A 6,052-nucleotide genomic window follows, 5' to 3' on the forward strand; every position below is an offset into this window, starting at 1 on the left:
TTATGGCCTAGCTTTCATGGTTGAGTTAGAGAAACCTATTGCCCGTTTCACAACCAGCCCATTGCGGTTCGGCGCCCCGCAGACTCCACCCCCGAGTTGCCTCACCAACCATGCTTTCACAAGCATCCACCCACCTTGAGCAACAAGGTGAAAATTCACGTGGCCTAGCCTACCAATTGTAGGGTTGGTTGAGATGTTCGGATAGGTTAGATAATCGTAGTTCAGTTAGTATAATTGTTAGTTAAGAGGACCAACGTATGTGGTTGGGTTAATTTGGTAATCGTGATTTTGTTTTGCATGATGGAAGTGAATGGGTGACACGTTCTTCAATAAGCGAGGTGGTAACTGGAGTGATTGACCAATTCAGTCTAAGTTCATTTGGGCTTGGTATTTCTGGTGATCGATCGATGTTGAGTCTCTACTCTTTCGTCTCTCGGTCTGCTTTTCAATCAAAGTCTTTCCCATGGCGAGGGATTGCAAGTGGAAGCGAGAGGGATCCATTCAATGCAGTACATGCCTAAGGATGCTTCACGAACGAGTTGCATCAGGTTGTTAGAAGGAAGTTTGTCATTCTGAGAAGGAACGCTTTGGCAAGAAGGCACGTCGTCTTCTGGATTCATGCGTGAGATGCAATGCAAATTCGGGATTGAAGCTACATATGAAGGAGATTCTAAAGGAAGAAGAACATGTGTGATCAAGTCGTTGCTATGTTGGACAAAATGGAAGCTTTATTTTTTGTAAGTTTTGTAAATATTTTTCTTTGTTAGTAGATTCATATTTTGTTTTTATGTAATAATAACATGCGAAATTGATGATAGGAAGCTTTTGACGAATAAGAATTTGCTTTGGAACATGATTTTCGTATGCTAAGGCATATGAGATTTCGTTCACATAAAATTGTGAAAGGAGTTCGAACAATTTTTATTGTTGTAGCTTGTGTGTGAAAGTTGTTGAGATATCGAGCTCCACTCGTGATATGCCAGGGTGACTATTGTGCATTTATGTCACCGACTTGTTAGCTGCAGATGCAATTGGTACACCGCCCACGAAAAATAGCTAGATGATAGCTATCCTTATCTACTCTAGTTTGTGGCTCAGTTAGTATGCCACCTTAGTTAGTTGAGTTTGGTTTGAGACCCACATATAGGGTTCCTCTATTTCTTTGTACTTGAGTTCTTTTTGGCTTTCACAACTAAGCAGAGGAAAACTGTTTTCAGTCTCCACCTGTGTGTGTATTCCCCCATTGTGTATGTGAGAAAGCCGCAAGTGAGACTCCTTCCCTCTCTCCCACTATCTTCACATGGTATCAGAGCCTTGTTCGTGGTAAGGAGCTCAAGAAAGAAAACCAAGTTCGTGGTGTCCTGGTAAGAGGACTAGTGTTGCTTTCCTATTTCGAGTTTGGGAGCAAATCTCTGCAGGTAGCACAGCCAGAATGCAAGAGTGCACTGTCTCAGATTGAGACGCCGTTCGCGGTGTGGCGAGAGGGTGGTATATGCTACGGGAAAGGGTGAAACCCTTGGTGACTTTATTTTTCTGATTCGAGGCCATTTTGGGGCCTGTTTTGAAGGTGGAAGTTCTTCGCTGGCACTTAGAAAAAGGCCCTATTTTTGCTGGGCGACCACTGCTCAGCTGGTCGGTGAAAAGTTGCCACAGAAATTGCATCGTATGTCTGTGTGCAGAGATATTGGGAGTTGCAGAATCATGATTGTTGCCTGTTGATGCAAAATCATCACTAGGAAGTGACTGTGTGGTTTGCAAATCTGCCCGTGTGAGGCAAAAGCTGTGTTTTTTGCACTGACAGAATATTTTGCAGTGTTCTATGATGGCGTCTGATTCTCTTTCACAGATTGTCACATAAAAGCTTTAGAACCAGTTCTTCCTAATGTTCCCAATCAAAAGGAAATGCGGGCATTTAAAGGATGGCATGAGAGAGCTAGAAAAGTTATGTACTGGCTGTCTATCAGTATTTCGGATTCTATGATTGTGCATATTCAGGATGCAAGTACGCCAAAGGAGGCATGGGATACTTTGGCAAAAATGTACAGCACAAATACACAAGTTAGGAAAATGCAGCTCAAACAGGAGTTGCACAATGTGTAGAGAGAAAATTTGAGCATAAATGACTACCACATGAAGGTGAAGAAAATTGCAGATGCACTTGCTTCCATTGGGTCGCCAGTGGAAGATGATGATCTAGTTTTTGTGACCTTGAATGGTCTAGGAAAGGATTATGCACAGTTCCAGACATCCATTGCCGTTCGTGAAAAATTTCCTGATTTTGAAGAGTTGTTTGCTCTTTTAATTTCTGAAGAGCAGAGAAATGGGGGTGCATCTTCTTCAGGAGGAACTTCAAAAGAAACTGTCTTCTACTCAAATGCTGGAAGAGGTAGAGGCAGAGGCAGAGGAGGCCGATCTGCAGGCCATGGTAGAAATCAAAATATGCAACAAACTCAAGAAAACTAGTCCTATGGAGGAGGACATGGTAACTCTAGAGGCAGGGGGAGCCAAAGAGGCCGTGGTGGATGGCAGAGAGGCCAAATGCAAACAACAATGTTGAATGCTACTACTGTGGTAAAATGGGTCATATGGCTAAGGACTGCTACAAAAAGCAGAATGACATTATGAATGGAAAATTGCAGCAAGGCAATTATGCATCTTCCAGTAGACAGGGCGATGACAGAAATGGGTATTGAGAGATTGAGCAATCGATTGTTTCACCTTTCATTCCGATGATGAAAGATTTCCTTTGAGAGAAATTTTCGTTCATTTTATAATAATAAAAACATTTCCATTCATATGAGAGAGAGAGAGAGAGATAGGGAGTGTCCTTAGTATTCTATTTCATAGTATTGAGAGAGAGCTTGTGAGAAAGAGAGTCTACGAGTGTTCTTAATCCCTGAGAGATAGAGAGTTTTTTTAGTGAGCTTGAGAGGTTCATGAGTTTGAGAGATTTGCAAGAAGAGAAATAGTAGGGGGGAGAGGGTTTCTTTAAAGGACACTATGCTCCTTTGGCAGCAGCCCCGACAAGCTACACATCAATGAGGGCCATGCTCCATAGCTTCAACGATAGCTTCATGGGACTCATCATCAACTAAAGCTCCATCTCCATCGGCACCCTTAGTGGGCTCCGTGGGATGGCTAGTAGCACGCATAGCGGCTCAAGAGCCGTTTGTCCATCAACGCTCCACCACACCTCGGTTCTTCAAACATCAACGAGCTCGACCAAACGACTCTCATAAGCGACCGTGCAGTCCAGTCGAGCATCAAGCTCTCATGGGTGTGCAACAATTGACACTAGCTCCTTTGTCAACGTCCACATCCCAACAACGGGCCCAACTTTCTACAATTCTCCATGCTCCATATTCCAACAAGCAACGCTCTTGCACTAAGAATGAACAACTGGTTGAGGTAAGGCTCTATAGAGAGAGCGCCGATTGACTACAAGTGAGCATCGCCTCACCAACTACGCCATCGACCAGCATTGACGAGAAGCTCCATCCATAGCAATCTCCTGGCTCCAGCATGAATGGGTGCGACAACTAGAGTGGCTTCTTCAAAACTCAAGCTTAGGCTCCAACGAGCCCCCGACTCCTTACTCCTCTGCACTAGTGCTGCCAACCCTCTTCTCCATTCACCTACAGATCTGGTCATTTATGGTGGTGCAGCGGCTTGAATCTTGCCAATCCCGCTCGAGGAGGTCTCTAACTATGGCCAAATTAAGTGCAGGCTTGCTAGCGAGGAGCTTTGTGTGAGCAGCTACGAGGATAGGGCTGAGGAATTAACAGGCGAGAGGTAGAAGGACTCCATACGGAAGCGGCTCATCCACAAAGATCTGCAAACGAGCTCTCCAAGATGACTGCGCCTCTCAATGCGTGATGTTCCTCTCGCGAAACATCCGACAGCTCCGCTTCTCAACACGTGGAATCCTCATGGAATCTTCGTAGATTCCGACCAATCTCTACCCTATCCTCTAGGGTCACTGCACACCCAAGGTTGGTCACAGTTGGCACAACCTTATCTCTCCACAAACCACACCACAGCTTGTCAAGTTAACCTGGGTAATGTAACCCTAGTCAACAAGTGGATAGGGTTGGTCAAGTTAACCCTCGGTCAAGTTAACCCACAGTTAGGTTACGACATAGTAGTTTGGTCAACATTCTGACACGTGGCAATCGATCCCCAAGTCATCTTATCTGCCACCTTAGCTCTAACACATGACACCCACGTCATCCAAGATAGCTCAACTGTCACATCAACAGCCTTATCCAGTCATCAGTGCGCCCAATTAGCATCCACCTCAACAGTGCCATGTGGTAGTCCCTTGTCAGGCATAGTTACCTCCTGCAAGGCACACACAGTCACTACATGTGCACCCAGTTGCCACATCATCACTGCTCCACTGGCACATCCCTTGGCATGCACACCCCTACATGTGACCCTAAGTGCCACATCATCATTGAGCACATTTGCACTCCTTTTGCCCCTCGCGCTCATCACATCATGCACACATTTCGGTGCAAGTATCACTCACTTTTGAGCCTCACCGACAAATCCACTTCCTACATGCACATTAGCCTCTACATGGACACATCTGACCTAGCACATAAAAAGAACCAAAGAAAAGAAATTATTTGTTGTTCTTTCATCCATCGACAGTTTGTATAGATCTAGATCAAAGTAGACTAGATTGCCATAGAGGAGACGCTTTGAATTTCTCCAAGTTGCCAATCTAAGCCATGCCCATGCCCAAAATGCCCGACTAGTTCCTACTCGGAGTCAGTCCCTACACTCACATACAGTTTCACAATCATCACATTACTTGAAACTTGACATTCATTAGTTCAGTGAGCAGACTTCAAAGTGTTCAGAGGCATTGCCAATCGATCAGTGGTGGACAGATAGCACATGATTTGATTTCACACATACATGCCATCATTGTAAAGCCTATTGGCTATTTCATGGCATTGTGCACTTATTCCAGCCTTGTAAAGCCTCTTGGCTATTCCCAGCATCATTTTCCACAAGCCTTGTAATTCAAATCAGATTATATATTGCAGTTCTACCTTCATTGATAGTTCAGATTTCACTTGTTATAGTCAGTGTTTTGCAGCTGATTCAGACAATGATTTTTACAATGCTTTGAGTACATTTCTTGCACCATGTCTACGACTAGCAACCTCAATCTGGAGGCATTTGCTAAGCTAGACAACTCTAATTACGGCACATGGAAATACCAAATGGAGACCATTCTTGTACTTCAAGACAAATGGGAGTATGTCGATGGATCTACACCTTGACCATTGCACGCTCTAGCCAGCAGTAGCTCTACTCCACCTGTTGTCACACAGCACCAGCAGTGGGATCTCCAACTACACAAATAGTTTCCGCACCTGTAGCAGATCCTACCATTGCTCGAGCACAAGAAAAATGGGATAAGAAAGATAATTATGCATATCATCTGATCAAGTAGAATGTACAAGAGTGTCATGCTAGGATAGCTCAACACCATCAAGACATCAAAAGATATGTTTACAGCTCTCTACGAGTCCAAGAACACTTCCAGGATTCTCACAATGAGAAACCAAAATCAACCAGAGTTTCCGCAATAGCAGTGAAATTGGTCATGCTTACGTACTCAGAATCAAAGACTCCAACAATCAAGTCGCAGCACAGGAGAGACCATGAATCTAGCAAAAATGGTTCAAGTCATCCTGAATGGACTAGGAGAGGGATACAATAATCTAGTCCAGAGTATTGCCATCCAATAGCAAATTCTGACACTAGAAGATCTTCAGTTAATCTTACTTGGTGAAGAACTCAGGACTCAAGCCATTCATGCACGCAAAGGTCATTCTAATGATCAGGCATTCATAGCTTCAGACAGAAGCAAAGGCAGAGGCAGAGGCATATCATTCCAGAGAAGTCGTCATCATCAGCAACAAAGTCATCAGTATAGTCAAAATCAGCATCAGCATCATCCTCAGCAATAGCATCAGCAAAGAGGAAATCATTCCAATTGAGGAAGATTCCAAGGACGAGGGAATGCATCCAC

This window comes from Dipteris shenzhenensis, chromosome 10 (assembly GCF_047967505.1).
Source record: "Dipteris shenzhenensis isolate YYH24624 ecotype China chromosome 10, Dip_SZ_1.0, whole genome shotgun sequence".
Lineage (NCBI taxonomy): Eukaryota > Viridiplantae > Streptophyta > Polypodiopsida > Gleicheniales > Dipteridaceae > Dipteris > Dipteris shenzhenensis.